A 21,343-nucleotide genomic window follows, 5' to 3' on the forward strand; every position below is an offset into this window, starting at 1 on the left:
AGAGCCAGTCTTCTTGTACTTAAGTCGGCATTGTGCCTTTTGTATTTAATTCTGAAGCAATTTCTGTGTTTCGTCGTCAATAATAAGGTCCAAGGGATACAGTAAACCAGAAGTGAAGCATCGGAATCTATAACTAGTGTCACAGGAATGGTTCAAAACATAGACAGTAAGAAGAGCCACTCTTCTTGTACTTAAGTCGGCATTCTGCCTTTTGTATTTAATTCCGATGCAATTTCTGTGTTTCATCGTCAATAAGAAGGTCCAAGGGATACAGTAAACATATAGTGAAGCATCGGAATTTAATACTGGTGTCACGGGAGATGTTCAAAACGTAGTAAGTAAGAAGAGTCAGACTTTTTGTACTTAAGTCGGCATTGTGCCTTTTGTATTTAATTCCGATGCAATATCTGTGTATCGTAGTCAATAAGAAGGTCCAAGGGATACAGTAAAACTGATGTGAAGCATCGGAATCTGTAACTAGTGTCAATGGAATGGTTCAAAATATAGACATTAAGAAGAGCCAGTCTTCTTGTACTTAAGTCGGAATTGTGACTTTTGTATTCAATTCCGATGCAATTTCTGTGTTTCGTCGTCAATAAGAAGGTAAAAGGGATACAGTAAACCTGAGGTGAAGCATCGGAAACCATAACTAGTGTCACAGGAATGATTGAAAACATAGACCGTAAGAAGAGCCACTCTTCTTGTACTTAAGTCGGCATTGTGCCTTTTGTGTTTAATCCCGATGCAATATCTGTGTTTTGTCGTCAGTAAGAAGGTCCAAGCGATACAGTAAACATATAGTGAAGCATGGGAACCTATGACTAGTGTCACAGGAATTGTTCAAAAAATAGATAGTAAGAAGAGCCAGTATTCTTGTACTTAAGTCGGCATTGTGCCTTTTGTATTTAATTCCGATGCAATTTCTGTGATTCGTCGTCAATAAGATGGTCCAAGGGCTACAGTTAACCTGAAGTGAAACATCGGAATCTATAACTAGTGCCACAGGAATGGTTCAAAACATAGACAGTAAGAAGAGCCAGGCTTCTTGTACTTAAGTCGGCATTGTGCCTTTTGTATTTAATCCCGATGCAATTTCTGTGTTTTGTCGTCAATTAGGAGGTCCAAGGGATACAGCAAACCTGAAGTGAAGCATCGGAATCTATAACTAGTGTCACAGGAATGGTTCAAAACATAGACAGTAAGAAGAGCCTGTCTTCCTGTACTTATGTCGGCATTGTGCCTTTTGTATTTAATTCCGATGCAATTTCTGCGTTTCATCGTCAATAAGAAGGTCCAAACAATAAAGTAAACATATAGTGAAGCATCGGAATATAATACTGGTCTCACAGGAAGTGTTCTAAACATAGTCAGTAAGATGAGTCAGTATTCTTGTACTTAAGTCGGCATTGTGCCTTTTGTATTTAATCCCGTTGCAACTTCTGTGTTTTGTCGTCAATTAGAAGGTCCAAGGGATACAGTAAACCTGAAGTGAAGCATCGGAATCTATAACTAGTGTCACAGGAATGGTTCAAAACATAGACAGTAAGAAGAGCCAGTCTTCTTGTACTTAAGTCGGCATTGTGCCTTTTGTACTTAATTCTGAAGCAATTTCTGTGTTTCGTCGTCAATAATATGGTCCAAGTGATGCAGTAAACCAGAAGTGAAGCATCGGAATCTATAACTAGTGTCACAGGACTGGTTCAAAGCATAGACAGTAAGAAGAGCCACTCTTCTTCTACTTAAGTCGGCATTGTGCCTGTTGTATTTAATTCCGATGCAATTTCTGTGTTTCATCGTCAATAAGAAGGTCCAAGGGATCCAGTAAACATATAGTGAAGCATCGGAATTTAATACTGGTCTCACAGGAGATGTTCAAAACATAGTCAGTGAGATGAGTCAGTCTTTTTGTACTTAAGTCGGCATTGTGCCTTATGTGTTTAATTCCGATGCGATTTCTGTGTTTCATCGACAATAAGAAGGTCCAAGCGATACAGTAAACATATAGTGAAGTATCGGAATTTAATACTAGTCTCACAGGAGATGTTCAAAGCATAGTCAGTAAGAAGAGTCAGTCTTCTTGTACTTAAGTCGGCATTGTGCCTTTTGTATTTAAATCTGAAGCAATTTCTGTGTTTCGTCGCAATAATAAGGTCCAAGGGATACAGTAATCCCGAAGTGAAGCATCGGAATCAATAACTAGTGTCACAGGAATGGTTGAAATCATAGACCGTAAGAAGAGACACTCTTCTTGTACTTAAGTCAGCATTGTGCCTTTTGTATTTAATTCCGATGCAATTTCTGTGTTTCATCGTCAATACGAAGGTCCAAGCGATACAGTAAACATATAGTGAAGCATCGGAATTTAATACTGGTCCCACAGGAAATGTTCAAAACATAGTCAGTACGAAGAGTCAGTATTCTTGTAGTTAAGTCGGTATTGTGCATTTTGTATTTAATTCCGATGCAATTTCTGTGTTTCGTCGTCAATACGAAGGTCCAAGGGCTACAGTAAACCTGAAGTGAAACATCGGAATCTATAACTAGTGCCACAGGAATGGTTCAAAACATAAACAGTAAGAAGAGCCAGCCTTCTAGTACTTAAGTCAGCATTGTGCCTTTTGTATTTAATCCCGATGCAATTTCTGTGTTTTGTCGTCAATTAGAAGGTCCAAGGAATACAGTAAAGCTGACGTGAAGCATCGGAATCTATAACTAGTGTCACAGGAATGGTTCAGAACATAGACAGTAAGAAGAGCCAGTCTTCTTGTACTTAAGTCGGCATTCTGCCTTTAGTATTTAATTCCGATGCAATTTCTGTGTTTCATCGTCAATAAGAAGGTCCAAGGGATACAGTAAACATATAGTGAAGCATCGGAATTTAATACTGGTCTCACAGGAGATGTTCAAAACATAGTCAGTAAGAAGAGTCAGTCTTTTTGTACTTAAGTCGGCATTGTGCCTTTTGTATTTAATTCCGATGCAATTTCTGTGTATCGTCGTCAATAAGAAGGTCCAAGGGATACAGTAAACCTGATGTGAAGCATCGGAATCTGTAACTAGTGTCAATGGAATGGTTCAAAATATAGACAGTAAGAAGAGCCAGTCTTCTTGTACTTAAGTCGGAATTGTGACTTTTGTATTTAATTCCGATGCAATTTCTGTGTTTCGTCGTCAATAAGAAGGTCCAAGGGATACAGTAAACCTGAGGTGAAGCATCGGAATCCATAACTGGTGTCACAGGAATGGTTGAAAACATAGACCGTAAGAAGAGCCACTCTTCTTGTACTTAAGTCGGCATTGTGCCTTTTGTATTTAATTCCGTTGCAATTTCTGTGTTTCATCGTCAATAAGAAGGTGCAAGGGATACAGTAAACTTTTAGTGTTGCATCGGAATTTAATACTGGTCTCACAGGAGATGTTCAAAACATAGCCAGTAAGAAGAGTCAGTCTTCTTGTACTTAAGTCGGCATTGTGCCATTTGTATTTAATTCCGATGCAATTTTTGTGTTTCGTCGTCAATAAGAAGGTCCAAGGGAACAGTAAATCTGAAGTGACGCATCGGAATCCATAACTAGTGTCACAGGAATGGTTGAAAGCATAGACCGTAAGAAGAGCCACTCTTCTTGTACTTAAGTCAGCATTGCGCCTTTTGTATTTAATTCCGATGCAATTTCTGTGTTTCATCGTCAATAAGAAGGTCCAAGCGATACAGTAAAAATATAGTGAAGCATCGGAATTTAATACTAGTGTCACAGGAATTGTTCAAAACATAGACAGTAAGAAGTGCCAGTCTTCTTGTACTTAAGTCGGCATTGTGCCTTTTGTATTTAATTGCGATGCAATTTCTGTGATTCGTCGTCAATAAGATGGTCCATGGGCTACAGTTAACCTGAAGTCAAACATCGGAATCTATAACTAGTGCCACAGGAATGGTTCAAAACATAGACAGTAAGAAGAGCCAGTCTTCCTGTACTTATGTCGGCATTGTGCCTTTTGTATTTAATTCCGATGCAATTTCTGTGTTTCATCGTCAATAAGAAGGTCCAAGGGAAACAGTAAACCTGAGGTGAAGCATCGGAATTTAATACTGGTCTCACAGGAAATGTTCAAAACATAGTCAGTAAGATGAGTCAGTATTCTTGTACTTAAGTCGGCATTGTGCCTTTTGTATTTAATCCCGATGCAATTTCTGTGTTTTGTCGTCATTTAGAAGGTCCAAGGGATACAGTAAACCTGAAGTGAAGCATCGGAATCTATAACTAGTGTCACAGGAATAGTTCAAAACATAGACAGTAAGAAGAGCCACTCTTCTTGTACTTAAGTCGGCATTGTGCCTGTTGTATTTAATTCCGATGCAATTTCTGTGTTTCATCGTCAATAAGAAGGTCCAAGGGATCCAGTAAACATATAGTGAAGCATCGGAAGTTAATACTGGTCTCACAGGAGATGTTCAAAACATAGTCAGTAAGATGAGTCAGTCTTTTTGTACTTAAGTTGGCATTGTGCCTTTTGTATTTGATTCCGATGCAATTTCTGTGTTTCATCGTCAATAAGAAGGTCGAAGCGATACAGTAAACATATAGTGAAGTATCGGAATTTAATACTGATCTCACAGGAGATGTTCAAAACATAGTCAGTAAGAAGAGTCAGTTTTCTTGTACTTAAGTCGGCATTGTGCCTTTTGTATTTAAATCTGAAGCACTTTCTGTGTTTCGTCGCAATAATAAGGTCCAAGGGATACAGCAAACCTGAAGTGAAGCATCGGAATCAATAACTAGTGTCACAGGAATGGTTGAAAACATAGACCGTAAGAAGAGCCACTCTTCTTGTACTTAAGTCAGCATTGTGCCTTTTGTATTTAATTCCGATGCAAATTCTGTGTTTCATCGTCAATACGAAGGTCCAAGCGATACAGTAAACATATAGTGAAGCATCGGAATTTAATACTGGTCTCACAGGAAATGTTCAAAACATAGTCAGTAAGAAGAGTCAGTATTCTTGCACTTAAGTCGGCATTGTGCCTTTTGTATTTAATTCCGATGCAATTTCTGTGTTTCATCGTCAATACGACGGTCCAAGGGATACAGTAAACATATAGTGAAGCATCGGAATTTAATACTGGTCTCACAGGAGGTGTTCAAAACATAATCAATAAGAAGAGTCAGTCTCCTTATACTTAAGTCGGCATTGTACCTTTTGTATTTAATTCCGATGCAATTTCTGTGTCTCGTCGTCAATAAGAAGGTCCAAGGGATACAGTAAACTCGAAGTACAGCATCGGAATCTATAACTAGTGCCACAGGAATGGTTCAAAACAGAGACAGTAAGAAGAGCCAGTCTCCTTGTACTTAAGTCGGCATTGTGCCAATTGTATTTAATTCCGATGCAATATTTGTGTTTTGTCGTCAATAAGAAGGTCCAAGGGATACAGTAAACCTGAAGTGAAGCATCGGAATCTATAATTAGTGTCACAGGAATGGTTCAAAACATAGACAGTAAGAAGAGCCAGTCTTCTTGTACTGAAGTCGGCTTGTGCCTTTTGTATTTAAATCTGAAGCAATTTCTGTGTTTCGTCGCAATAATAAGGTCCAAGGGATACAGTAAACCTGAAGTGAAGCGTCGGAATCAATAACTAGTGTCACAGGAATTGTTCAAAACATACACAGTAAGAAGAGCCAGTCTTCTTGTACTTAAGTCGGCATTGTGCCTTTTGTATTTAATTCCGATGCAATTTCTGTGTTTCATCGTCAATAAGAAGGTCCAAGGGATACAGTAAACGTATAGTGAAGCATCGGAATTAAATACTGGTCTCACAGGAGATGTTCAAAACATAGTCAGTAAGAAGAGTCAGTCTTCTTGTACTTAAGTCGGCATTGTGACTTTTGTATTTACATCTGAAGCAATTTCTGTGTTTCGTCGCAATAATAAGGTCCAAGGGATACAGTAAACCTGAACTGAAGCATCGGAAACAATAACTAGTGTCACAGGAATGGTTAAAAACATAGACCGTAAGAAGAGCCACTCCTCTTGTACTTAAGTCAGCATTGTGCCTTTTGTATTTAATTCCGATGCAATTTCTGTATTTCATCGTCAATAACAAGGTCCAAGCGATACAGTAAACATATAGTGAAGCATCGGAATTTAATACTGGTCTCACAGGAAATGTTCAAAACATAGTCAGTAAGTAGAGTCAGTGTTCTTGTACTAAAGTCGGCATTGTGCCTTTTGTATTTAATTTTGATGCAAATTCTGTGTTTCGTCGTCAATACGAAGGTCCAAGGGATACAGTAAACCTGAAGTGAAGCATCGGAATCTATAACTAGTGTCACAGGAATTGTTCAAATCATAGACAGTATGAAGAGCCAGTCTTCTTGTACTTAAGTCGGCATTGTGCCTTTTGTATTTAATCCCGATGCAATTTCGGTGTTTTGTCGTCAATTAGAAGGTCCAAGGGATACAGTAAACCTGAAGTGAAGCATCGGAATCTATAACTAGTGTCACAGGAATGGATCAAAACATAGACAGTAAGAAGAGCCAGTCTTCTTGTACTGAAGTCGGCATTGTGCCTTTTGTATTTAATTCTGAAGCAATTTCTGTCTTTCGTCGTCAATAATAAGGTCCAAGGGATACAGTAAACCTGAAGTGAAGCATCGGAATCTATAACTAGTGTCACAGGAATGGTTCAAAACATAGACAGTAAGAAGAGCCACTCTTCTTGTACTTAAGTCGGCATTGTGCCTTTTGTATTTAATTCCGATGCAATTTCTGTGTTTCATCGTCAATAAGGTCCAAGGGATACAGTAAACATATAATGAAGCATCGGAATTTAATACTGGTCTCACAGGAGATGTTCAAAACATAGTCAGTAAGAAGAGTCAGTATTCTTGTACTTAAGTCGGCATTGTGCCTTTTGTATTTAATTCCGATGCAATTTCTGTGTTTCATCGTCAATAAGAAGGTCCAAGCATTACGGTAAACATATAGTGAAGTATCATAATTTAATACTGGTCTCACAGGAGATGTTCAAAACATAGTCGGTAAGAAGAGTCAGTCTTCTTGTACTTAAGTCGGCATTGTGCCTTTTGTATTTACATCTGAAGCAATTTCTGTGTTTCGTCGCAATAATAAGGTCCAAGGGATACAGTAAACCTGAAGTGAAGCATCGGAATCAATAACTAGTGTCACAGGAATAGTTGAAAACATAGACCGTAAGAAGAGCCACTCTTCTTGTACTTAAGTCAGCGTTGTGCCTTTTGTATTTAATTCCGATGCAATTTCTGAATGTCATCGTCAATAAAAAGGTCCAAGCGATACAGTGAACATATAGTGAAGCATCGGAATTTAATACTGGTCTCACAGGAAATGTTCAAAACATAGTCAGTAAGTAGAGTCAGTATTCTTGTACTTAAGTCGGCATTGTGCCTTTTGTATTTAATTCCGATGCAATTTCTGTGTTTCGTCGTCAATACGAAGGTCCAAGGGATACAGTAAACCTGAAGTGAAGCATCGGAATCTATAACTAGTGTCACAGGAACTGTTCAAATCATAGACAGTAAGAAGAGCCAGTCTTCTTGTACTTAAGTCGGCATTGTGCCTTTTGTATTTAATTCCGATGCAATTTCTGTGTTTCGTCGTCAATAAGAAGGTCCAAGGGCTACAGTAAACCTGAAGTGAAACATCGGAATCTATAACTAGTGCCACAGGAATGGTTCATAACATAAACAGTAAGAAGAGCCAGCCTTCTTGTACTTAAGTCAGCATTGTGCCTTTTGTATTTAATCCCGAGGCAAATTCTGTGTTTTGTCGTCAATTAGAAGGTCCAAGGAATACAGTAAAGCTGACGTGAAGCATCGGAATCTATAACTAGTGTCACAGGAATGGTTCAGAACATAGACAGTAAGAAGAGCCAGTCTTCTTGTACTTAGGTCGGCATTGTGCCTTTTGTATGTAATTCTGAAGCAATTTCTGTGCTTCGTCGTCAATAATAAGGTCCAAGGGATACAGTAAACATATAGTGAAGCATCGGAATTTAATACTGGTCTCACAGGAGATGTTCAAAACATAGTCAGTAAGAAGAGTCAGTCTTTTTGTACTTAACTCGGCATTGAGCCTTTTGTATTTAATTCCGATGCAATTTCTGTGTATCGTCGTCAATAAGAAGGTCCAAGGGATACAGAAAACCTGATGTGAAGCATCGGAATCTGTAACTAGTAAGAAATGGAATGGTTCAATATATAGACAGTAAGAAGAGCCAGTCTTCTTGTACTTAAGTCGGAATTGTGACTTTTGTATTTAATTCCGTTGCAATTTCTGTGTTTCATCGTCAATAAGAAGGTGCAGGGGATACAGTAAACTTACAGTGTTGCATCGGAATTTAATACTGGTCTCACAGGAGATGTTCAAAACATAGCCAGTAAGAAGAGTCAGTCTTCTTGTACTTAAGTTGGCATTGTGCCATTTGTATTTAATTCCGATGCAATTTTTGTGTTTCGTCGTCAATAAGAAGGTCCAAGGGAACAGTAAATCTGAAGTGACGCATCGGAATCCATAACTAGTGTCACAGGAGTGGTTGAAAGCATAGACCGTAAGAAGAGCCACTCTTCTTGTACTTAAGTCAGCATTGCGCCTTTTGTATTTAATTCCGATGCAATTTCTGTGTTTCATCGTCAATAAGAAGGTCCAAGCGATACAGTAAAAATATAGTGAAGCATCGGAATTTAATACTAGTGTCACAGGAATTGTTCAAAACATAGACAGTAAGAAGTGCCAGTCTTCTTGTACTTAAGTCGGCATTGTGCCTATTGTATTTAATTGCGATGCAATTTCTGTGATTCGTCGTCAATAAGAAGGTCCAAGGGCTACAGTTAACCTGAAGTCAAACATCGGAATCTATAACTAGTGCCACAGGAATGGTTCAAAACATAGACAGTAAGAAGAGCCAGTCTTCATGTACTTATGTCGGCATTATGCCTTTTGTATTTAATTCCGATGCAATTTCTGTGTTTGATCGTCAATAAGAAGGCCCAAGGGATACAGTAAACCTGAGGTGAAGCATCGGAATTTAATACTGGTCTCACAGGAAATGTTCAAAACATAGTCAGTAAGATGAGTCAGTATTCTTGTACTTAAGTCGGCATTGTGCCTTTTGTATTTAATCCCGATGCAATTTCTGTGTTTTGTCTTCATTTAGAAGGTGCAAGGGATACAGTAAACCTGAAGTGAAGCATCGGAATCTATAACTAGTGTCCCAGGAATTGTTCAAAACATAGACAGTAAGAAGAGCCACTCTTCTTGTACTTAAGTCGGCATTGTGCCTGTTGTATTTAATTCCGATGCAATTTCTGTGTTTCATCGTCAATAAGAAGGTCCAAGGGATCCAGTAAACATATAGTGAAGCATCGGAAGTTAATACTGGTCTCACAGGAGATGTTCAAAATATAGTCAGTAAGATGAGTCAGTCTTTTTGTACTTAAGTCGGCATTGTGCCTTTTGTATTTGATTCCGATGCAATTTCTGTGTTTCGTCGTCAATAAGAAGGTCGAAGCGATACAGTAAACATATAGTGAAGCATCGGAATTAAATACTGGTCTCACAGGAGATGTTCAAAACATAGTCAGTAAGAAGAGTCAGTCTCCTTATACTTAAGTCGGCATTGTACCTTTTGTATTTAATTCCGATGCAATTTCTGTGTCTCGTCGTCAATAAGCAGGTCCAAGGGATACAGTAAACCTGAAGTGCAGCATCGGAATCAATAACTAGTGCCACAGGAATGGTTCAAACCATAGACAGTAAGAAGAGCCAGTCTTCTTGTACTGAAGTCGGCTTGTGCCTTTTGTATTTAAATCAGAAGCAATTTCTGTGTTTCGTCGCAATAATAAGGTCCAAGGGATACAGTAAACCTGAAGTGAAGCGTCGGAATCAATAACTAGTGTCACAGGAATTGTTCAAAACATACACAGTAAGAAGAGCCAGTCTTCTTGTACTTAAGTCGGCATTGTGCCTTTTGTATTTAATTCCGATGCAATTTCTGCGTTTCATTGTCAATAAGAAGGTCCAAACGATACAGTAAACATATAGTGAAGCATCGGAATATAATGCTGGTCTCACAGGAGTTGTTCAAAACATAGACAGTAAGAAGAGCCAGTCTTCTTGTACTTAAGTCGGCATTGTGCCTTTTGTATTTAATTCCGATGCAATTTCTATGTTTCGCCGTCAATAAGAAGGTCCAAGGGCTACAGTAAACCTGAAGTGAATCATCGGAATCTAAAACTAGTGCCACAGGAATGGTTCACAACATAGACAGTAAGAAGATCCAGTCTTCTTGTACTTAAGTCGGCATTGTGCCTTTTGTATTTAATCCCGATGCAATTTCGGTGTTTTGTCGTCAAATAGAAGGTCCAAGAGATACAGTAAACCTGAAGTGAAGCATCGGAATCTGTAACTAGTGTCACAGGAATGGATCAAAACATAGACAGTAAGAAGAGCCAGTCTTCTTGTACTTAAGTCGGCATTGTGCCTTTTGTATTTAATTCTGAAGCAATATCTGTGTTTCGTCGTCAATAATAAGGTCCAAGGGATACAGTAAACCTGAAGTGAAGCATCGGAATCTATAACTAGTGTCACAGGAATGGTTCAAAACATAGACAGTAAGAAGAGCCACTCTTGTTGAACTTAAGTCGGCATTGCTCCTTTTGTATTTAATTCCGATGCAATTTCCGTGTTTCATCGTCAATAAGAAGGTCCAAGGGATACAGTAAACATATAGTGAAGCATCGGAATTAAATACTGGTCTCACAGGGGATGTTCAAAACATAGTCAGTAAGAAGAGTCAGTCTTCTTGTACTTAAGTCGGCATTGTGACTTTTGTATTTACATCTGAAGCAATTTCTGTGTTTCGTCGCAATAATAAGGTCCAAGGGATACAGTAAACCTGAAGTGAAGCATCGGAAACAATAACTAGTGTCACAGGAATGGTTAAAAACATAGACCGTAAGAAGAGCCACTCCTCTTGTACTTAAGTCAGCATTGTGCCTTTTGTATTTATTTCCGATGCAATTTCTGTATTTCATCGTCAATAACAAGGTCCAAGCGATACAGTAAACATATAGTGAAGCATCGGAATTTAATACTGGTCTCACAGGAAATGTTCAAAACATAGTCAGTAAGTAGAGTCAGTGTTCTTGTACTAAAGTCGGCATTGTGCCTTTTGTATTTAATTCCGATGCAAATTCTGTGTTTCGTCGTCAATACGAAGGTCCAAGGGATACAGTAAACCTGAAGTGAAGCATCGGAATCTATAACTAGTGTCACAGGAATTGTTCATATCATAGACAGTAAGAAGAGCCAGTCTTCTTGTACTTAAGTCGGCATTGTGCCTTTTGTATTTAATCCCGATGCAATTTCGGTGTTTTGTCGTCAATTAGAAGGTCCAAGGGATATAGTAAACCTGAAGTGAAGCATCGGAATCTATAACTAGTGTCACAGGAATAGATCAAAACATAGACAGTAAGAAGAGCCAGTCTTCTTGTACTGAAGTCGGCATTGTGCCTTTTGTATTTAATTCTGAAGCAATTTCTGTGTTTCGTCGTCAATAATAGGGTCCAAGGGATACAGTAAACCTGACGTGAAGCATCGGAATCTATAACTAGTGTCACAGGAATGGTTCAAAACATAGACAGTAAGAAGAGCCACTCTTCTTGTACTTAAGTCGGCATTGTGCCTTTTGTATTTAATTCCGATGCAATTTCTGTGTTTCATATTCAATAAGGTCCAAGGGATACAGTAAACATATAGTGAAGCATCGGAATTTAATACTGGTCTCACAGGAGATGTTCAAAACATAGTCAGTAAGAAGAGTCAGTATTCTTGTACTTAAGTCGGCATTGTGCCTTTTGTATTTAATTCCGATGCAATTTCTGTGTTTCATCGTCAATAAGAAGGTCCAAGCGATACGGTAAACATATAGTGAAGTATCAGAATTTAATACTGGTCTCACAGGAGATGTTCAAAACATAGTCGGTAAGAAGAGTCAGTCTTCTTGTACTTAAGTCGGCATTGTGCCTTTTGTATTTACATCTGAAGCAATTTCTGTGTTTCGTCGCAATAATAAGGTCCAAGGGATACAGTAAACCTGAAGTGAAGCATCGGAATCAATAACTAGTGTCACAGGAATAGTTGAAAACATAGACCGTAAGAAGAGCCAGTCTTCTTGTACTTAAGTCGGCATTGTGCCTTTTGTATTTAATTCCGATGCAATTTCTGTGTTTCGTCGTCAATACGAAGGTCCAAGGGATACAGTAAACCTGAAGTGAAGCATCGGAATCTATAACTAGTGTCACAGGAATTGTTCAAAACATAGACAGTAAGAAGAGCCAGTCTTCTTGTACTTAAGTCGGCATTGTGCCTCTTGTATTTAATTCCGATGCAATTTCTATGTTTCGTCGTCAATAAGAAGGTCCAAGGGCTACAGTAAACCTGAAGTGACACATCGGAATCTATAACTAGTGCCACAGGAATGGTTCAAAACATAGACAGTAAGAAGAGCCAGTCTTCTTGTACTTAAGTCGGCATTGTGCCTTTTGTATTTAATCCCGATGCAATTTCGGTGTTTTGTCGTCAATTAGAAGGTCCAAGGGATACAGTAAACCTGAAGTGAAGCATCGGAATCTATAACTAGTGTCACAGGAATAGATCAAAACATAGACAGTAAGAAGAGCCAGTCTTCTTGAACTTAACCCGGCATTGTGCCTTTTGTATTTAATTCTGAAGCTATTTCTGTGTTTCGTCGTCAATAATAAGGTCCAAGGGATACAGTAAACCTGAAGTGAAGCATCGGAATCTATAACTAGTGTCACAGGAATGGTTCAAAACATAGACCGTAAGAAGAGCCACTCTTCTTGTACTTAAGTCGGCATTGTGCCTTTTGTATTTAATTCCGTTGCAATTTCTGTGTTTCATCGTCAATAAGAAGGTGCAGGGGATACAGTAAACTTATAGTGTTGCATCGGAATTTAATACTGGTCTCACAGGAGATGTTCAAAACATAGCCAGTAAGAAGAGTCAGTCTTCTTGTACTTAAGTTGGCATTGTGCCATTTGTATTTAATTCCGATGCAATTTTTGTGTTTCGTCGTCAATAAGAAGGTCCAAGGGAACAGTAAATCTGAAGTGACGCATCGGAATCCATAACTAGTGTCACAGGAATGGTTGAAAGCATAGACCGTAAGAAGAGCCACTCTTCTTGTACTTAAGTCAGCATTGCGCCTTTTGTATTTAATTCCGATGCAATTTCTGTGTTTCATCGTCAATAAGAAGGTCCAAGCGATACAGTAAAAATATAGTGAAGCATCGGAATTTAATACTAGTGTCACAGGAATTGTTCAAAACATAGACAGTAAGAAGTGCCAGTCTTCTTGTACTTAAGTCGGCATTGTGCCTATTGTATTTAATTGCGATGCAATTTCTGTGATTCGTCGTCAATAAGAAGGTCCAAGGGCTACAGTTAACCTGAAGTCAAACATCGGAATCTATAACTAGTGCCACAGGAATGGTTCAAAACATAGACAGTAAGAAGAGCCAGTCTTCATGTACTTATGTCGGCATTGTGCCTTTTGTATTTAATTCCGATGCAATTTCTGTGTTTCATCGTCAAAAAGAAGGCCCAAGGGATACAGTAAGCCTGAGGTGAAGCATCGGAATTTAATACTGGTCTCACAGGAAATGTTCAAAACATAGTCAGTAAGATGAGTCAGTATTCTTGTACTTAAGTCGGCATTGTGCATTTTGTATTTAATCCCGATGCAATTTCTGTGTTTTGTCGTCATTTAGAAGGTGCAAGGGATACAGTAACCCTGAAGTGAAGCATCGGAATCTATAACTAGTGTCCCAGGAATTGTTCAAAACATAGACAGTAAGAAGAGCCACTCTTCTTGTACTTAAGTCGGCATTGTGCCTGTTGTATTTAATTCCGATGCAATTTCTGTGTTTCATCGTCAATAAGAAGGTCCAAGGGATCCAGTAAACATATAGTGAAGCATCGGAAGTTAATACTGGTCTCACAGGAGATGTTCAAAACATAGTCAGTAAGATGAGTCAGTCTTTTTGTACTTAAGTCGGCATTGTGCCTTTTGTATTTGATTCCGATGCAATTTCTGTGTTTCGTCGTCAATAAGAAGGTCGAAGCGATACAGTAAACATATAGTGAAGCATCGGAATTAAATACTGGTCTCACAGGAGATGTTCAAAACATAGTCAGTAAGAAGAGTCAGTCTCCTTATACTTAAGTCGGCATTGTACCTTTTGTATTTAATTCCGATGCAATTTCTGTGTCTCGTCGTCAATAAGCAGGTCCAAGGGATACAGTAAACCTGAAGTGCAGCATCGGAATCTATAACTAGTGCCACAGGAATGGTTCAAAACATAGACAGTAAGAAGAGCCAGTCTTCTTGTACTGAAGTCGGCTTGTGCCTTTTGTATTTAAATCTGAAGCAATTTCTGTGTTTCGTCGCAATAATAAGGTCCAAGGGATACAGTAAACCTGAAGTGAAGCGTCGGAATCAATAACTAGTGTCACAGGAATTGTTCAAAACATACACAGTAAGAAGAGCCAGTCTTCTTGTACTTAAGTCGGCATTGTGCCTTTTGTATTTAATTCCGATGCAATTTCTGCGTTTCATTGTCAATAAGAAGGTCCAAACGATACAGTAAACATATAGTGAAGCATCGGAATATAATGCTGGTCTCACAGGAGTTGTTCAAAACATAGACAGTAAGAAGAGCCAGTCTTCTTGTACTTAAGTCTGCATTGTGCCTTTTGTATTTAATTCCGATGCAATTTCTATGTTTCGCCGTCAATAAGAAGGTCCAAGGGCTACAGTAAACCTGAAGTGAATCATCGGAATCTAAAACTAGTGCCACAGGAATGGTTCACAACATAGACAGTAAGAAGATCCAGTCTTCTTGTACTTAAGTCGGCATTGTGCCTTTTGTATTTAATCCCGATGCAATTTCGGTGTTTTGTCGTCAAATAGAAGGTCCAAGAGATACAGTAAACCTGAAGTGAAGCATCGGAATCTGTAACTAGTGTCACAGGAATGGATCAAAACATAGACAGTAAGAAGAGCCAGTCTTCTTGTACTTAAGTCGGCATTGTGCCTTTTGTATTTAATTCTGAAGCAATATCTGTGTTTCGTCGTCAATAATAAGGTCCAAGGGATACAGTAAACCTGAAGTGAAGCATCGGAATCTATAACTAGTGTCACAGGAATGGTTCAAAACATAGACAGTAAGAAGAGCCACTCTTGTTGAACTTAAGTCGGCATTGCTCCTTTTGTATTTAATTCCGATGCAATTTCTGTGTTTCATCGTCAATAAGAAGGTCCAAGGGATACAGTAAACATATAGTGAAGCATCGGAATTAAATACTGGTCTCACAGGGGATGTTCAAAACATAGTCAGTAAGAAGAGTCAGTCTTCTTGTACTTAAGTCGGCATTGTGACTTTTGTATTTACATCTGAAGCAATTTCTGTGTTTCGTCGCAATAATAAGGTCCAAGGGATACAGTAAACCTGAAGTGAAGCATCGGAAACAATAACTAGTGTCACAGGAATGGTTAAAAACATAGACCATAAGAAGAGCCACTCCTCTTGTACTTAAGTCAGCATTGTGCCTTTTGTATTTATTTCCGATGCAATTTCTGTATTTCATCGTCAATAACAAGGTCCAAGCGATACAGTAAACATATAGTGAAGCATCGGAATTTAATACTGGTCTCACAGGAAATGTTCAAAACATAGTCAGTAAGTAGAGTCAGTGTTCTTGTACTAAAGTCGGCATTGTGCCTTTTGTATTTAATTCCGATGCAAATTCTGTGTTTCGTCGTCAATACGAAGGTCCAAGGGATACAGTAAACCTGAAGTGAAGCATCGGAATCTATAACTAGTGTCACAGGAATTGTTCATATCATAGACAGTAAGAAGAGCCAGTCTTCTTGTACTTAAGTCGGCATTGTGCCTTTTGTATTTAATCCCGATGCAATTTCGGTGTTTTGTCGTCAATTAGAAGGTCCAAGGGATACAGTAAACCTGAAGTGAAGCATCGGAATCTATAACTAGTGTCACAGGAATTGATCAAAACATAGACAGTAAGAAGAGCCAGTCTTCTTGTACTGAAGTCGGCATTGTGCCTTTTGTATTTAATTCTGAAGCAATTTCTGTGTTTCGTCGTCAATAATAGGGTCCAAGGGATACAGTAAACCTGACGTGAAGCATCGGAATCTATAACTAGTGTCACAGGAATGGTTCAAAACATAGACAGTAAGAAGAGCCACTCTTCTTGTACTTAAGTCGGCATTGTGCCTTTTGTATTTAATTCCGATGCAATTTCTGTGTTTCATATTCAATAAGGTCCAAGGGATACAGTAAACATATAGTGAAGCATCGGAATTTAATACTGGTCTCACAGGAGATGTTCAAAACATAGTCAGTAAGAAGAGTCAGTATTCTTGTACTTAAGTCGGCATTGTGCCTTTTGTATTTAATTCCGATGCAATTTCTGTGTTTCATCGTCAATAAGAAGGTCCAAGCGATACGGTAAACATATACTGAAGTATCAGAATTTAATACTGGTCTCACAGGAGATGTTCAAAACATAGTCGGTAAGAAGAGTCAGTCTTCTTGTACTTAAGTCGGCATTGTGCCTTTTGTATTTACATCTGAAGCAATTTCTGTGTTTCGCCGCAATAATAAGGTCCAAGGGATACAGTAAACCTGAAGTGAAGCATCGGAATCAATAACTAGTGTCACAGGAATAGTTGAAAACATAGACCGTAAGAAGAGCCAGTCTTCTTATACTTAAGTCGGCATTGTGCCTCTTGTATTTAATTCCGATACAATTTCTGAATTTCATCGTCAATAAAAAGGTCCAAGCGATACAGTGAACATATAGTGAAGCATCGGAATTTAATACTGGTCTCACAGGAAATGTTCAAAACATAGTCAGTAAGTAGAGTCAGTATTCTTGTACTTAAGTCGGCTTTGTGCCTTTTGTATTTAATTCCGATGCAATTTCTGTGTTTCGTCGTCAATACGAAGGTCCAAGGGATACAGTAAACCTGAAGTGAAGCATCGGAATCTATAACTAGTGTCACAGGAATTGTTCAAAACATAGACAGTAAGAAGAGCCAGTCTTCTTGTACTTAAGTCGGCATTGTGCCTCTTGTATTTAATTCCGATGCAATTTCTATGTTTCGTCGTCAATAACAAGGTCCAAGGGCTACAGTAAATCTGAAGTGACACATCGGAATCTATAACTAGTGCCACAGGAATGGTTCAAAACATAGACAGTAAGAAGAGCCAGTCTTCTTGTACTTAAGTCGGCATTGTGCCTTTTGTATTTAATCCCGATGCAATTTCGGTGTTTTGTCGTCAATTAGAAGGTCCAAGGGATACAGTAAACCTGAAGTGAAGCATCGGAATCTATAACTAGTGTCACAGGAATGGATCAAAACATAGACAGTAAGAAGAGCCAGTCTTCTTGTACTTAAGTCGGCATTGTGCCTTTTGTATTTAATTCTGAAGCTATTTCTGTGTTTCATCGTCAATAATAAGGTCCAAGGGATACAGTAAACCTGAAGTGAAGCATCGGAATCTATAACTAGTGTCACAGGAATGGTTCAAAACATAGACCGTAAGAAGAGCCACTCTTCTTGTACTTAAGTCGGCATTGTGCCTTTTGTATTTAATTCCGTTGCAATTTCTGTGTTTCATCGTCAATAAGAAGGTGCAGGGGATACAGTAAACTTACAGTGTTGCATCGGAATTTAATACTGGTCTCACAGGAGATGTTCAAAACATAGCCAGTAAGAAGAGTCAGTCTTCTTGTACTTAAGTTTGCATTGTGCCATTTGTATTTAATTCCGATGCAATTTTTGTGTTTCGTCGTCAATAAGAAGGTCCAAGGGAACAGTAAATCTGAAGTGACGCATCGGAATCCATAACTAGTGTCACAGGAATGGTTGAAAGCATAGACCGTAAGAAGAGCCACTCTTCTTGTACTTAAGTCAGCATTGCGCCTATTGTATTTAATTCCGATGCAATTTCTGTGTTTCATCGTCAATAAGAAGGTCCAAGCGATACAGTAAAAATATAGTGAAGCATCGGAATTTAATACTAGTGTCACAGGAATTGTTCAAAACATAGACAGTAAGAAGTGCCAGTCTTCTTGTACTTAAGTTGGCATTGTGCCTATTGTATTTAATTGCGATGCAATTTCTGTGATTCGTCGTCAATAAGAAGGTCCAAGGGCTACAGTTAACCTGAAGTCAAACATCGGAATCTATAACTAGTGCTACAGGAATGGTTCAAAACATAGACAGTAAGAAGAGCCAGTCTTCATGTACTTATGTCGGCATTGTGCCTTTTGTATTTAATTCCGATGCAATTTCTGTGTTTCATCGTCAATAAGAAGGCCCAAGGGATACAATAAACCTGAGGTGAAGCATCGGAATTTAATACTGGTGTCACAGGAAATGTTCAAAACATAGTCAGTAAGATGAGTCAGTATTCTTGTACTTAAGTCGGCATTGTGCCTTTTGTATTTAATCCCGATGCAATTTCTGTGTTTTGTCGTCATTTAGAAGGTACAAGGGATACAGTAACCCTGAAGTGAAGCATCGGAATCTATAACTAGTGTCCCAGGAATTGTTCAAAACATAGACAGTAAGAAGAGCCACTCTTCTTGTACTTAAGTCGGCATTGTGCCTGTTGTATTTAATTCCGATGCAATTTCTGTGTTTCATCGTCAATAAGAAGGTCCAAGGGATCCAGTAAACATATAGTGAAGCATCGGAAGTTAATACTGGTCTCACAGGAGATGTTCAAAACATAGTCAGTAAGATGAGTCAGTCTTTTTGTACTTAAGTCGGCATTGTGCCTTTTGTATTTGGTTCCGATGCAATTTCTGTGTTTCGTCGTCAATAAGAAGGTCGAAGCGATACAGTAAACATATAGTGAAGCATCGGAATTAAATACTGGTCTCACAGGAGATGTTCAAAACATAGTCAGTAAGAAGAGTCAGTCTCCTTATACTTAAGTCGGCATTGTACCTTTTGTATTTAATTCCGATGCAATTTCTGTGTCTCGTCGTCAATAAGCAGGTCCAAGGGATACAGTAAACCTGATGTGCAGCATCGGAATCTATAACTAGTGCCACAGGAATGGTTCAAAACATAGACAGTAAGAAGAGCCAGTCTTCTTGTACTGAAGTCGGCTTGTGCCTTTTGTATTTAAATCTGAAGCAATTTCTGTGCTTCGTCGCAATAATAAGGTCCAAGGGATACAGTAAACCTGAAGTGAAGCGTCGGAATCAATAACTAGTGTCACAGGAATTGTTCAAAACATACACAGTAAGAAGAGCCAGTCTTCTTGTACTTAAGTCGGCATTGTGCCTTTTGTATTTAATTCCGATGTAATTTCTGCGTTTCATTGTCAATAAGAAGGTCCAAACGATACAGTAAACATATAGTGAAGCATCGGAATATAATGCTGGTCTCACAGGAGTTGTTCAAAACATAGACAGTAAGAAGAGCCAGTCTTCTTGTACTTAAGTCGGCATTGTGCCTTTTGTATTTAATTCCGATGCAATTTCTATGTTTCGCCGTCAATAAGAAGGTCCAAGGGCTACAGTAAACCTGAAGTGAATCATCGGAATCTAAAACTAGTGCCACAGGAATGGTTCACAACATAGACAGTAAGAAGATCCAGTCTTCTTGTACTTAAGTCGGCATTGTGCCTTTTGTATTTAATCCCGATGCAATTTCGGTGTTTTGTCGTCAAATAGAAGGTCCAAGGGATACAGTAAACCTGAAGTGAAGCATCGGAATCTGTAACTAGTGTCACAGGAATGGATCAAAACATAGACAGTAAGAAGAGCCAGTCTTCTTGTACTTAAGTCGGCATTGTGCTTTTTGTATTTAATTCTGAAGCAATTTCTGTGTTTCGTCGTCAATAATAAGGTCCAAGGGATACAGTAAACCTGAAGTGAAGCATCGGAATCTATAACTAGTGTCACAGGAATGGTTCAAAACATAGACAGTAAGAAGAGCCACTCTTGTTGAACTTAAGTCGGCATTGTTCCTTTTGTATTTAATTCCGATGCAATTTCTGTGTTTCATCGTCAATAAGAAGGTCCAAGGGATACAGTAAACATATAGTGAAGCATCGGAATTAAATACTGGTCTCACAGGGGATGTTCAAATCATAGTCAGTAAGAAGAGTCAGTCTTCTTGTACTTAAGTCGGCATTGTGACTTTTGTATTTACATCTGAAGCAATTTCTGTGTTTCGTCGCAATAATAAGGTCCAAGGGATACAGTAAACCTGAAGTGAAGCATCGGAAACAATAACTAGTGTCACAGGAATGGTTAAAAACATAGACCGTAAGAAGAGCCACTCCTCTTGTACTTAAGTCAGCATTGTGCCTTTTGTATTTAATTCCGATGCAATTTCTGTATTTCATCGTCAATAACAAGGTCCAAGCGATACAGTAAACATATAGTGAAGCATCGGAATTTAATACTGGTCTCACAGGAAATGTTCAAAACATAGTCAGTAAGTAGAGTCAGTGTTCTTGTACTAAAGTCGGCATTGTGCCTTTTGTATTTAATTCCGATGCAAATTCTGTGTTTCGTCGTCAATACGAAGGTCCAAGGGATACAGTAAACCTGAAGTGAAGCATCGGAAACTATAACTAGTGTCACAGGAATTGTTCACATCATAGACAGTAAGAAGAGCCAGTCTTCTTGTACTTAAGTCGGCATTGTGCCTTTTGTATTTAATCCCGATGCAATTTCGGTGTTTTGTCGTCAATTAGAAGGTCCAAGGGATACAGTAAACCTGAAATGAAGCATCGGAATCTATAACTAGTGTCACAGGAATGGATCAAAACATAGACAGTAAGAAGAGCCAGTCTTCTTGTACTGAAGTCGGCATTGTGCCTTTTGTATTTAATTCTGAAGCAATTTCTGTGTTTCGTCGTCAATAATAGGGTCCAAGGGATACAGTAAACCTGAAGTGAAGCATCGGAATCTATAACTAGTGTCACAGGAATGGTTCAAAACATAGACCGTAAGAAGAGCCACTCTTCTTGTACTTAAGTCGGCATTGTGCCTTTTGTATTTAATTCCGTTGCAATTTCTGTGTTTCATCGTCAATAAGAAGGTGCAGGGGATACAGTAAACTTACAGTGTTGCATCGGAATTTAATACTGGTCTCACAGGAGATGTTCAAAACATAGACAGTAAGAAGAGTCAGTCTTCTTGTACTTAAGTTGGCATTGTGCCATTTGTA

Source organism: Schistocerca piceifrons, unplaced genomic scaffold, assembly GCF_021461385.2.
Source record: "Schistocerca piceifrons isolate TAMUIC-IGC-003096 unplaced genomic scaffold, iqSchPice1.1 HiC_scaffold_2325, whole genome shotgun sequence".
In the NCBI taxonomy this organism is placed as follows: Eukaryota; Metazoa; Arthropoda; class Insecta; order Orthoptera; family Acrididae; genus Schistocerca; species Schistocerca piceifrons.